Source organism: Pelobates fuscus, chromosome 2 (genome assembly GCF_036172605.1).
Source record: "Pelobates fuscus isolate aPelFus1 chromosome 2, aPelFus1.pri, whole genome shotgun sequence".
In the NCBI taxonomy this organism is placed as follows: domain Eukaryota; kingdom Metazoa; phylum Chordata; class Amphibia; order Anura; family Pelobatidae; genus Pelobates; species Pelobates fuscus.
In genome coordinates, this window is record NC_086318.1 from 314,777,985 (window position 1) to 314,792,416 (window position 14,432).

Sequence of the window (14,432 nt, forward strand, 5' to 3'; positions counted from 1 at the left end):
TTCCCAGTCATATAAGAGTTCTATTGGTAGAATGGTATGCGTTTAATTCGTCTCATCATCTTGCATTATTACTGTGTCTTGAAAAGACAAGAGTCCAACTGATGCTTCCCAGCAGGAACTTATAAAGACTTTATGTATTAGAACTAAATGTGGATTGAGAGAGAAAACATGTCCACAGCAACTGTTTGAGATATATTGAAATTTAAATACTTTTTGAAGTTGAACGTATAATTTGTTCTCCCCAACTACTTCCTCTTTGATGCTAAATTGTACTTGCCAGGGGTCAAGTTGGGTCTCCAAACACAAAACAGTGTCTGGATCATTGTCACAGTGTGACTATAAATATACTGTCAGTTACAAGATCTGCTCGGAAAAGTTCTCAAGAAACGTGCATTTATTTAAATGTCTATTTAAGTCTGCAGTTCCTGAATATTCATTGACAGGAATCCTCCATAATTACAGCTCAAATGACAAACAGCTTTAATGAACAAATAAAGAAAGGGTTGGCTGGTGAAAGCCAATAAAACCCCCTCAAGGGATACTAATGCAACAGGGTAATGTCTGCCAAAAGCAAACTTGATTAGCTGCTGGAAAAAATATGTGCCCAACTTGGCACAGTTACGCTGTCACCCAGCTGGGCATCACAGTACAGGGGAGATAATAAAACGGGAGAACAAGAATGAAAATCCCATAATATCTTAATAATTCATATGTTTTATGTGTTTTACATAGATTAATTGAATATAATATAGTGTATACATATCCCTTTAAAACATGTTATTTAATATTTTCCATGACATTTATTGTGACAATAAAACGTTGTGGTTTTTTTTGTTGGTCACTGAAGATTATTATTACTAACAGGCACAATTATTCTGAATTGGCACAATTAAAATAACATATCCTGTCTTAAAAAAAACAACAATTTGCAATGTTAATTATTGCCAAGCAGGCACAGATCTATGAGCAAATTGCCAATATAATGTTTCTCTGTAAATGTACCAATCTAACCCTGCATAATATATTCAGCATTTTTGTAATCACTCACATTAACCACTTAGAACCAAGACTGATAAAATTTATAAAACTCTATATTCTGGATTTCCAGTGCATTGCTGAAGAAACATCCAGCCACATTACTTGCTAGAGTGCTTTATCCGTCAAGTGTGTCCTCTTTAATTTTTAATTTTACAAAAAAGTGCAGATTTAAAAAGATATTGTCACTTTTATACACTAACCTTGTTACACCCCCTTGCCTGTCAGTCAGACAACTGGTCTTGTTACTTCCTGGTTTATATAGCTAAGTGGAGCTAAGGCCAAGTGGCAAGCAATTGCCCTGTACACTTGCCTTCCAAAGACTTCTCATGGGGGTACATTGTCAAGTCTGTGATTGGATAGACACAGAAAAAGTCGGCTGTGGAAGAAGGGGGAGGGGGGCTTCAAAGGCTGCAAACAAGAGATGTGCAGCTTTTGCCAGCTTTTTTTTTTTTTTTTTTTTAAATGCATGATTAAATGCATGCATGTTTTCACTTGGTGTATATCTACTAAACAGTGATTTAAATTATTTTAATTTAATTTTTTGGGTATTTGGGTAGTGGACTGTCGCTTTAAGATCTTTTTCTGAACATTACATATTTATTTTTTTAACATTTTTCGGTGAAAAAGTGCATGTTATTTATGCAGAGTTCATTTGAGTTGGATTAAGAACTGCTACAGTCTTAATCAGACTTAATCTGATTTGGTGCAGGTTTAACCCTGCAATGTAAAACATTGCAATTATGTAGAAATTGCAATATTTCTATTGCAGAGTGTCAGGAGGCCCGTGGCTTTACTTACCTCCAGCCAATCACAAGTTGTGCCGATTCGGTCCTGTGAATCCTTCTCTCATCCTCGTCTTCTGGACACTGAATGCTATCCTTCTACATCTTCTTATGGCAGGGTGCTTGTGTGTCGACATCATGACATAAATAATGTGTATCCACATTATTCTCGGGGGCATGGCTATGCTAAGTCACTTAACCCCTTAAGGACACATGACATGTGTGACATGTCATGATTCGCTTTTATTCCAGAAGTTTGGTCCTTAAGGTGTTAAATAGACGCCAAAACCGGGGCGGGGCCTGATCATCATGGCGGAGAGTCGTGTTTTCCACGAGCTCCCACATGATCATAGCAAACAAAGAGAAATATGGCCCATTCAAGCGTCACAAACAAGAATCCCAGACAATCACTTGCCATCCACGACAGTGGGCACACAACGGGATGTCATACGACCCGATCGGGGTCCGCTGAACCCACGACTGGAAATGCGGCCTGGTATGCGGCGGGCAGGGGAGGCGGCCGCTCCCCTGACCCGGAGGTACCTCGAAGCTACTCACCGCACAAGCAAGCCCTGTTCCCCCCCCCTCGGACCGGCGGGGTGATCCCGGTCCACCCTGGGGCGGCAACCCCGAGACTGCTGAGAGGAGGAATACCGCTAATGAAAACAAACGGAGACCTACCTAAAATGGCGGACACGACATGTGCCGACAACGCAAGCGACGCCTCGCACGATATCCTCATGAGGATACAAAGCCATTTTGATGTATTCTGGAGGAAGCTGGAGGGTAAGCTGCTTCAAACTGCTTCACCACGGCCTCCCACTCCTACAAAGCGCACATCACTTACCTACTCCTATCAAGCGAACCGACATCCGCACAGTCGCCCAGTGACCACAATCACCCGAGCAGGGCGTTGTTGCAAACCTGCCATTCCATCTCGTCGCCGCTACACTGCACAACGATCCGGCACAGAACGACCCCAGGCTCACAAATCACACCGCCAGACTAGCCACCCACCGCAGCGCCACTCACTGACACAGAGGAGACCCGGTGGACCAAGACCAGTTGCAGGGCTATGGTGCTCGACGGCAGACGAGGCTCAAGCGAGTGGAAGACAGGGGAGCTGGTGGAGACGCACAGACATGCAGAAGGGTGCGACTCCAAGTTTCACCCCCAAGTTCCCAAGCCTAGGAGTGGGCTAAAGCTGAACGCTGTCCTCTAGATCCAGGATTTGACATACACAGTTTGACTCTGGCTCAGTACATAACCATTAAGCCCTACCTTTAGATTAAATCTTGTTGGTTATTTTATGCCCTGCATTGTTGCCCATCACATAGATACGATCACTAAGAGAGATGGCCTAACAGGGCTCTACATAAGCACCTGTCAAATCCTTGCTGAACCCACTATAAAGATCCTTGACCATCACAATTAATGGGCTACCCCACACACCCTAAGCAAATCTACGCAATTTGCCCACTATCAAAGTATGGGACCCCAACAGTCCACATCAGAGATCTCAACAAAAAATCTAGCAACATCTCTCAGGGCACACAACCACCCCACATACACTAGCTTGGTTTCACAACTGCCATATCTCTGTTTAACCCTTTACCTCACCGTTTTAGATAATATGTTAATGAAAACGCTATAATTAACCTTACGTGAGACTGCTTTCTAGTTTATCGTTATGTTTTTCAAAACAAAAATGTGCAAATTCTCTATGCCCCTGTTTCACCTATCTATGTTCAAATATAAATGCACGCTGTTGTGGCGTATGACTATGCTTTGTACCCACTTGCACAACAAAAATAAAGAATTTAAAAAAAAATAGATGCCAAAACCAGTGTTTCTTGCCCTATTGTGGATCCTTGACCCCTTTAGTGTCTTTATATAGTTCTTTACTGTGATTTTGACCTGGCTATCCTTTTGACCTTTCTTACCTCTGTTAACCTTGACCTGGCTTAGTTTCTCATTGACCTGCTTTCTGAAATCCCTTGACAATTGCTAGTTATTCTATTACCGTATATACTCGAGCATAAGTCGACCCGAATTTAATGTTGAGACCCCTAATTTTACACCAAAAAACTGGGAAAACTTATTGACTCGAGTATAAGATTAGGGTGGGAAATGCAGCAGCTACTGGTAAATTTCTAAATAAAATTATATCCCCTCAAAATTATATTAATTGAATATTAATTTACAGTGTGTGTATATAATGAATGCAGTGTGTGTGTGTTTGTATGAATGCGGTGTGTGTATGAGTGCAGTGTGTGTGTGTATGAATGCAGTGTGTGTGTATAAATGCAGTGTGTGTGTAAATAATGCAGTGTGTGTGTATGAATGCAGTGTGTGTGTATGAATGTAGTGTGTGTGTGTGTATGAATGTAGTGTGTGTATGAATGCAGTGTGTGTGTATGAATGTAGTGTGTGTGTGTATGAATGTAGTGTGTATGAATGCAGTGTGTGTAGTGTGTGTGTGCATATAATGCAGTGTGTGTGTATGAATGCAGTGTGTGTAGTGTGTGTATGAATGCAGTGTTGGTGTGTATGAATGTAGTATGTGTGTGTATGAATGCTGTGTGTATGAATGCAGTGTGTATGAATGCAGTGTGTGTAGTGCGTGTGTGTATATAATGCAGTGCGTGTGTATGAATGCAGTGTGTGTATGAATGAATGTGTGTATGAATGCAGTGTGTAGTGCGTGTGTGTATATAATGCAGTGTGTGTGTATGAATGCAGTGTGTGTATGAATGAATGTAGTGTGTGTGTGTATGAATGTAGTGTGTGTGTGTGTGTATGAATGCAGTGTGTGTGTATGAATGCAGTGTGGGTGTGTATGGATGCTGTGTGTGTGTATGAATGCAGTGTGTGTGTGATGCAGAGTGTGTATGTGTGTTTGATGCAGAGCCTTGGTGGGGGGGTGGGCATTTTTATTATTATTTTTTTAATATTAAATTTTTTTTTATATATATTATATTTTATTTTTATATTATTATTATTATTATCTTTATTGTTATTAATATATTATTTTTATTTTATTTAAATTTGTATTTATATTTTTTTCGTCCCCCCTCCCTCCTTGTTAGCTGGCCAGGGAGGGGGGCTCTCATTCCCTGGTGGTCCAGTGGATGGGTTGTGTAGGAGGGGGGCTGGCAGGAAGCTGTCCTATGACTTACCTTCACAGCAGCTCCTGTCAGCTCCCTTCTCTCTCCTCCGGTCAGCTCCTTCTGCAAGTCTCGCGGCCGCGCGGAGCGTTGCCACGGTAACCTGTGGCAACGCTCTGGCCCCGCAGCTCTCTTGCAGAGGGAGCTGACCGGAGGAGAGAGAAGGGAGCTGACAGGAGCTGCTGTGAAGGTAAGTTACAGCTCGCTGCCAGCCCCCAACAGGACCGCCGGGCTTGTAATGAGCCCGGCGGTCCTGTCTGTATTATGGCAATGTAAGTTGCCATAATACAGACATTAACTCGAGTATAAGACGAGTGGGGGTTTTTCAGCACAAAAAATGTTCTGAAAAACTCGTCTTATACTCGAGTATATACTGTACTATGTCTTTCATGAAGCCTGGCCACCTCTTAGGACTGGTTCATACACTGCGTGTTTGGATTGTGATTATCATTACACAGGGTTAAAAATACCTCTAGTGGCTGTCTTTCTAGTGGCCAGTAGAGGCGCTTCCCTGTGAGATCCAAGTCAAAAACGGTTCTCAATCAAATGCTGCTCCTAGAAGATCCCAGGAAGCATTGGATTGGCTAAGATCATTAATCTTGATGATCTCAATCGGGGAGGTGCAGCGACTGTTGCAAGACCAATGTGGTAAGGGAAGATAAGTATATAAAACTTACCTTTCAAATAATCACAGGGGTGGGGAGGACAACATTAAATTGATTGGGGAACACAATAGCATTGAGAATACAAGTTAGTATGCCTAATGCTATAGTGTTTAATGTAAATATTACATGACTACACAGCCTCATGCTACATAACTAATCCCTATTTCATGCTTAAAGGACCACTGAAGTGGTCTGGGTGCCGGGTCCCTCTAGGATTAACCCTTTTTTTTTTATAAACATAGCAGTTTCAGAGAAACTGCTATGTTTATACTGAGGGTTAATCCCGCCTCCAGAGCCTCTAGTGGCTGTCTCATTGACAGCCGCTAGAGGCGCTTGCGTGCTTCTCACTGTGAAAATCACAGTGAGAAGACGCCATCGTCCATAGGAAAGCATTGATAATGCTTTCCTATGCGACCGGCAGTGGCGTCACTAGGGGGGGGGCAGAGGGGGCCATGGCCCCCCCCACATTATGCTGTGCCCCCCCAAATGCCAGCAACTTGCTGGCTATGTGTTTGAATTATATTCCCTCGGGCTGTAACAGCCTGTTACAGCCCGAGGGAATGCAGGACAGAGCAGCTGTAACGCTGGGTCAGGTGTTGTCTGGGGCTGGAGGGAGCACTGACAGGCTCCCCGGCACAGGCCCCGCCCCCAAACGAAGCACCGCCTCCCACACACAAGCCCCGCCCCCGCCGTTAAGCAGCAGCCCATGCTGCTGCTGGAAAGGATGCAAGATGGCTGCCTGACCCCCAGCAACAGCCTCCAGTGACAGGTAGGCTTAGTGAGTGTGAGTGTCTGTGTGTCTGTGTGTCTGTACTCAGCCTCCCTACCACCCTCCCCACCACCCTCAGCCTCACCACCCCCACCAGCCTCAGCACCCTACACCACCCTCAGCCTCCCCACCCTCCCCAATAACCTTAGCCTCCCCACCCTCCCCAATAACCTCAGCCCCACCACCCTCAGCACCCCCCACCACCCTCAGCCTCCCCACCCTCCCCAATAACCTCAGCCTCCCCACCCTCCCCAATACCCTAAGCCACACCACCCTCAGCCTCCCCACCACCCTCAGCCTCCCCACCCTCCCCAATAACCTCAGCCTCCCCACCCTCCCCAATACCCTCAGCCCCACCACCCTCCCCACCACCCTCAGCCTAAAGCACCCCACACCACCCTCAGCACCCTACACCACCCTCAGCCTCAGCACCCCCCACCACCCTCAGCCTCCCCACCCTCCCCAATACCCTCAGCCCCACCACCCTCCCCAATAGCCTCAGCCTCCCCACCCTCCCCAATACCCTCAGCCCCACCACCCTCCCCACCACCCTCAGCCTCAGCACCCCACACCACCCTCAGCCTCAGCACCCCCCAAACCCTCAGCCTCCCCACCCTCCCCAATAACCTCAGCCTCCCCACCCTACCCAATAACCTCAGCCTCCCCACCCTCCCCAATACCCTCACAGGCCCACCACCCTCCCCACCACCCTCAGCCTCAGCAACCCCACCACCCTCAGCCTCCCCACCCTCCCCAATAACCTCAGCCTCCCCACACTCCCCAATACCCTCAGCCCCACCACCCTCCCCACCACCCTCAGCCTCAGCACCCCCCACCACCCTCAGCCTCCCCACCCTCCCCAATACCCTCAGCCCCACCACCCTCCCCACCACCCTCAGCCTCAGCACCCCCACCATCCTCAGCCTCCCCACCCTCCCCAATAACCTCAGCCTCCCCACCCTTCCCAATACCCTCAGCCCCACCACCCTCCCCACCACCCTCAGCCTCAGCACCCCCCACCACCCTCAGCCACCCCACCCTCCCCAATAACCTCAGCCTCCCCACCCTCCCCAATACCCTCAGCCCCACCACCCTCCCCACCACCCTCAGCCTCAGCACCCCACACCACCCTCAGCCTCAGCACCCCACACCACCCTCAGCCTCAGCACCCCCACCACCCTCAGCCTCCCCACCCTCCCCAATACCCTCAGCCCCACCACCCTCCCCACCACCCTCAGACTCACCCCCTCACCACCCTCAGCCTCACACACACTACATTCACTAAACACACTCTGCACTACACACACACACACTACATTCACTAAACACACTCTGCACTACACACACACTACATTCACTAAACACACTGCACTACACACACACTACATTCACTAAACACACTCTGCCCTAAACACACTCTGCACTACACACACACACTACATTCACTAAACACACTCTGCCCTACACACACACTACATTCATTAAACACACTCTGCACTACACACACACACACTACATTCACTAAACACACTCTGCACTACACATACTCACACTACATTCACTAAACACACTCTGCACTCACTGCGAACACTACATACACTAAACACACTCTGCACTACACACACACGCTACATTCACTAAACACACTTTGCTCTACACACACACACTACATTCACTATACAAACTTTGCACTATACATACACAAACAAACATGCACTACATTCACTACACATACTCACACTACATTCACTATACACTCTCTGCACTCACTACATTCACTAAACACACTCTGCACTACACACACACTACATTCACTAAACACACTTTGCACTACACACACACACTACATTCACTATACACACGTTGCACTCACTACACACTACATTTACTAAACACACTCTGCACTACACACACACACTACATTCACTAAACACACTTTGCACCACACACACACACACACTGCATTCACTTTACACACGTTGCACTCACTACAAACACACTACATTCACTACAAACACACTACATGCTCTATACACACTACATTTACTATGCACACTACATCCACTACAAAAACACACACTCTGCATTCACTATACACACCTACATTCACTACACACACACTCTGCATCTAATGCATGCATAAAAACATTACATACATTACACAAAACGTACAATCTGCATCCACTATACACACTGCATCCATGACACCCATTCTACATCCACTATACACACTGCATCCATGACACACATTCTACATCCACTATACACACACACACACACACCCTTCATCCTTGTGGGCAGCTCGGGGCTGGCCCTGGAGGCCCAGATCTTGAGCTGTGTCAGGGGCCCTAAAATTTCTGATGGCAGCCCTGCTCAGCAGTCTGTGTGTGTGTATGGACTCAGCAGTCTGTGTGTGTGTATGGACTCAGCAGTCTGTGTGTCTGTGTGTATGTCTTTGTGTCTGTGTGTGTGTATGGACTCAGCAGTCTGTGTGTGTGTGTGTGTATGGACTCAGCAGTCTGTGTGTGTGTGTGTATGGACTCAGCAGTCTCTCTGTGTGTGTGTGTGTGTGTGTGTGTGTGTGTGTGTGTGTGTGTGTGTGTGTGTGTGTGTGTATGGACTCAGCAGTCTGTGTTTGTGTGTGTGTGTGTGTGTGTGTGTGTGTGTATATATGGACTCAGCAGTCTGTGTGTGTATGGACTCAGCCCACTGTGTGTGTGTATGGACTCAGCAGTCTGTGTGTTTGTGTGTGTATGGACTCGGCAGTCTGTGTGTGTATGGACTCGGCAGTCTGTGTGTGTATGGACTCGGCAGTCTGTGTGTGTATGGACTCGGCAGTCTGTGTGTATATGGACTCAGCAGTCTGTGTGTGTGTGTATGGACTCAGCAGTCTGTGTGTGTGTGTGTGTGTGTGTGTATGGACTCAGCAGTCTGTGTGTGTGTGTGTGTATGGACTCAGCAGTCTGTGTGTGTGTGTGTATGGACTCAGCAGTCTGTGTGTTTGTGTGTGTGTATATATGGACTCAGCAGTCTGTGTGTGTGTGTGTATGGACTCAGCAGTCTATGTGTGTGTATGACCTCAGCAGTCTGTGTGTGTGTGTGTGTGGGTGGACTCAGCAGTCTGTGTGTGTGTGTGTGTGTGTGTGTGTGTGTATGACCTCAGCAGTCTGTGTGTGTGTGTGGACTCAGCAGTAAATGTGTGTGTGTATGGACTCAGCAGTCTGTGTGTGTGTGTATGGACTCAGCAGTCTGTGTGTGTGTGTATGGACTCAGCAGTCTGTGTGTATGGACTCAGCAGTCTGTGTGTATGGACTCAGCAGTCTGTGTGTGTATGGACTCAGCAGTCTGTGTGTGTATGGACTCAGCAGTCTGTGTGTGAGTATGGACTCAGCAGTCTGTGTGTGTGTATGGACTCAGCAGTCTGTGTGTGTGTATGGACTCAGCAGTCTGTGTGTGTGTATGGACTCAGCAGTCTGTGTATGTGTGTGTGTATGGACTCAGCAGTCTGTGTGTGTATGGACTCAGCAGTCTGTGTATGTGTGTGTGTATGGACTCAGCAGTGTGTGTGTCTGTGTGTTTGGACTCAGCAATCTGTGTGTGTGTGTGTGTGTATGGACTCTGCAGTCTGTGTGTGTATGAACTCAGCACTCTGTGTGTGTGTGTATGGACTCAGCAGTCTGCGTGTGTGTGTGTGTGTGTGTATGGACTCAGCAGTCTGTGTGTGTCTGTATCTAGGACTCAGCGGTCTGTGTGTGTATGGACTCAGCACTCTGTGTGTGTGTGTATATGGACTCAGCAGTCTGTGTGTATATGGACTCAGCAGTCTGTGTGTGTATGGACTCAGCAGTCTGTATGTCTGTGTGTGTGTGTGTGTGTGTGTGTGCATGGACTCAGCTGTGTGTGTGTTGGATTCAGCAGTCTGTGTGTAAGTGTAAAAATCAGCCTGTGTGCATTCAGCAACGTCTGTGTGTGTGTGTATTCAGAAGTTTCTCGGTGTTCGTATTTGTGTACTGTGTGTATGTACTCAGCAGTCTTATCAATAATTACATTTTTTATTCCTGTGAGTTGTTGTGTAGGAAGAGCCCCAGTGCACTGCTTTGCCCTGGGGCCCTTAACACTGTTAAGATGGTACTGCTTGTGTGTGTCAGTGAGCTTCTATTTATTGAGCATGTGTGTGTCCCTGAACTTCTTTGTAGTGAGCCTTGTGTTTATACAAGTGAGTTTGTCTGTAGTAAGCCTGTGTGCGAGTCAGAGAGTTTTTTGTCTGTCAGTGAGCCTATTTGTGCATGTCAGTGAGCTTGTGTGCTCACTGTACTATCTATATATCTATCTATCTATCTATCTATCTATATATATATATATACAGGGAGTGCAGAATTATTAGGCAAATGAGTATTTTGACCACATCATCCTCTTTATGCATGTTGTCTTACTCCAAGCTGTATAGGCTCGAAAGCCTACTACCAATTAAGCATATTAGGTGATGTGCCTCTCTGTAATGAGAAGGGGTGTGGTCTAATGACATCAACACCCTATATCAGGTGTGCATAATTATTAGGCAACTTCCTTTCCTTTGGCAAAATGGGTCAAAAGAAGGACTTGACAGGCTCAGAAAAGTCAAAAATAGTGAGATATCTTGCAGAGGGATGCAGCACTCTTAAAATTGCAAAGCTTCTGAAGCGTGATCATCGAACAATCAAGCGTTTCATTCAAAATAGTCCACAGGGTCGCAAGAAGCGTGTGGAGAAACCAAGGCGCAAAATAACTGCCCATGAACTGAGAAAAGTCAAGCGTGCAGCTGCCAAGATGCCACTTGCCACCAGTTTGGCCATATTTCAGAGCTGCAACATCACTGGAGTGCCCAAAAGCACAAGGTGTGCAATACTCAGAGACATGGCCAATGTAAGAAAGGCTGAAAGACGACCACCACTGAACAAGACACACAAGCTGAAATGTCAAAACTGGGCCAAGAAATATCTCAAGACTGATTTTTCTAAGGTTTTATGGACTGATGAAATGAGAGTGAGTCTTGATGGGCCAGATGGATGGATTGGTAAAGGGCAGAGAGCTCCAGTCCGACTCAGACGCCAGCAAGGTGGAGGTGGAGTACTGGTTTGGGCTGGTATCATCAAAGATGAGCTTGTGGGGCCTTTTCGGGTTGAGGATGGAGTCAAGCTCAACTCCCAGTCCTGCTGCCAGTTTCTGGAAGACACCTTCAAGCAGTGGTACAGGAAGAAGTCTGCATCCTTCAAGAAAAACATGATTTTCATGCAGGACAATGCTCCATCACACGCGTCCAAGTACTCCACAGCGTGGCTGGCAAGAAAGGGTATAAAAGAAGAAAATCTAATGACATGGCCTCCTTGTTCACCTGATCTGAACCCCATTGAGAACCTGTGGTCCATCATCAAATGTGAGATTTACAAGGAGGGAAAACAGTACACCTCTCTGAACAGTGTCTGGGAGGCTGTGGTTGCTTCTACACGCAATGTTGATGGTGAACAGATCAAAACACTGACAGAATCCATGGATGGCAGGCTTTTGAGTGTCCTTGCAAAGAAAGGTGGCTATATTGGTCACTGATTTGTTTTTGTTATGTTTTTGAATGTCAGAAATGTATATTTGTGAATGTTGAGATGTTATATTGGTTTCACTGGTAAAAATAAATAATTGAAATGGGTATATATTTATTTTTTGTTAAGTTGCCTAATAATTATGCACAGTAATAGTCACCTGCACACACAGATATCCCCCTTAAATAGCTAAAACTAAAAACAAACTAAAAACTACTTCCAAAAATATTCAGCTGTGATATTAATGAGTTTTTTGGGTTCATTGAGAACATGGTTGTTGTTCAATAATAAAATTAATCCTCAAAAATACAACTTGCCTAATAATTCTGCACTCCCTGTATAATACCTGTAGGAATGGCATACATTTTTTTTCCAGGGCTGCTTTCCAGTTTGGCTTTGCCAGCATTTGCGCTTTACCGCTGAATCATCTGTGTGAGCTGCCGCACACTTTAGCCCTGTTACACGCATCTGGGAGCTGCTGTTGACAGGTACTTGTAGTCTAGAGATTGGGACATGGGGTATATGCTCAGCTATCTGTATAATACTATAGTGCTGTTCTCTGTATAATACAGGTCTGTGTCTGTATAATATCCTGGGACAATCAGTGTTCCCTGTATAGTGCTGCTCTCTGTCTTGGGATATTATACACAAACAGATCTGTATTTACAGAGAGCAGCACTATACAGGGAGCACTGACTGTCCCAGGATATTATACACACAGCCATGTATTATACAGAGAGCAACACTATACAGGGAGCACTGACTGTCCCAGGATATTATACACACAGCCATGTATTATACAGAGAGCAGCACTGTACAGGGAGCGCTGAATGTCCCAATTTCTCAAATGTTGGCAACAATGGCACTATATCAAGGGAAATGTTTGTTTTTTTAATAATCCCTGGTGGAAAATAATGAATCCTCCAACAGGGATTATTAAAAAAAACAAAAAAAAAACATTGTGTCGGGGGCGGGGCTTAACATGCGGCAGGGGCGGGGTCAAACTGCGGCAAGGGCGGGGTTAAATGTGCCCCCCTACTTTTGTCCCTGGCACACCATGTGCCCCCCCCTAAAAATGAATCCTACAGACGCCACTGGTGACCGGCTGAATGCGCGCGCGGCTCCTGCCGCGCATGTGCATTCAGCCGATGACGTCGCAAGGAAGGAGGAGAGGAGGAGGAAAGCTCCCCGCCCGGCGCTGGAGAAAGGTAAGTGTTTAACCCCTTCCTCTCTCCAGAGCCCGGCTGGAGGGGGTCCCTGAGGGTGGGGGCACCCTCAGGGCACTATAGTGCCAGGAAAACGAGTATGTTTTCCTGGCTCTATAGTGGTCCTTTAATAATCTCCAGCAACAATAGAAAACTATCTTTTGATGGATTTTTTTTTTTATCCAAAAGCATTTTATTAAAAGAAATCAAATTTAAATAATAATAAAAAAAACAACAAATCCTTATTATTTATTTATTTTAAATCAGTGATTTTTATCTACAAATTATAACAGAGCAACAATCTGTCAGAAAACCAGAATCTGATATTATGTAAATCCCACTATTCCCAGTATCTGTTTTACATCCATGTCCCCTGGGTTCAAATGCACATATCTTTGTGTTATCATTACGTTATAAATGGCGACATGCCTGTTGGCCCCCAATCCTAGAATACCACGGACGTAACGACTTCTGGCCAGACCAGGACAGCTACAGTAGGATTGGAGACACAACCCCCAACCAAATTGAGTAATTAATCATTTAACAACAGCCTCGTTGGCACAGATAGTTTGTTTAGAGATATATTCTGCTGGTTCGTTACTTCAATTGTATGAAAAATATAAAATGTGTAATGTCTTTGTTACAATGCGGGCACGACAACAGCGGCCCAAAGGTACACTTGTAATGCACCAGGAAGGATTTCAAACTTTATATCAACTATACAATGTACAATGCATATTTGTCTGCAAAAGTTGTAATGAGACTATCACGCAAAAATAAAGTTTAAAAAAAAAAAAAAAAAAAATGGCGACATGCCCATTCCTGAAGATGCATTCCATAAACCTCAACTATTTGAAAATTAACCTTGTGGAAATTGAGCTTGATGCCTATAGATAACTTGGCATCTTGAAACAGCTGTACACAATGTATTTCAATAATCTGTTACAAGGGGAGTGTTGCGGTAAATACGTTATAGACATATAAACTTGTTGCCCATTTCCGTTGAAGGGTAATTTAGAAAGAGAAAAGTTCAAAGTCTGCGAGTAGAGTCACTAGAGTCAGATAACATCATAATACTAGCTGATGGTCATTTGATGAAAGTGAAGTTTAAATATTACTTGGAAAAATCGTATGGTATATAGAAATACTGATTTGTGCAGCATTGGGTCATACAAAGTGAGTGAGGCTAATGTTTTGCCTAATTATAGTGTGTAAGTCTCTTCTAATTTAAAG

General features: G+C 45.3%; 1 protein-coding gene across 1 annotated transcript in view; it reads left to right on the forward strand.

Moving 5' to 3' along the window:
- Positions 1 to 14,432, forward strand: part of METTL24 (methyltransferase like 24) — a 110,971-nt gene that overhangs the window by 16,963 nt on the left and 79,576 nt on the right. The gene's annotated exons all lie outside the window — the stretch shown is intronic.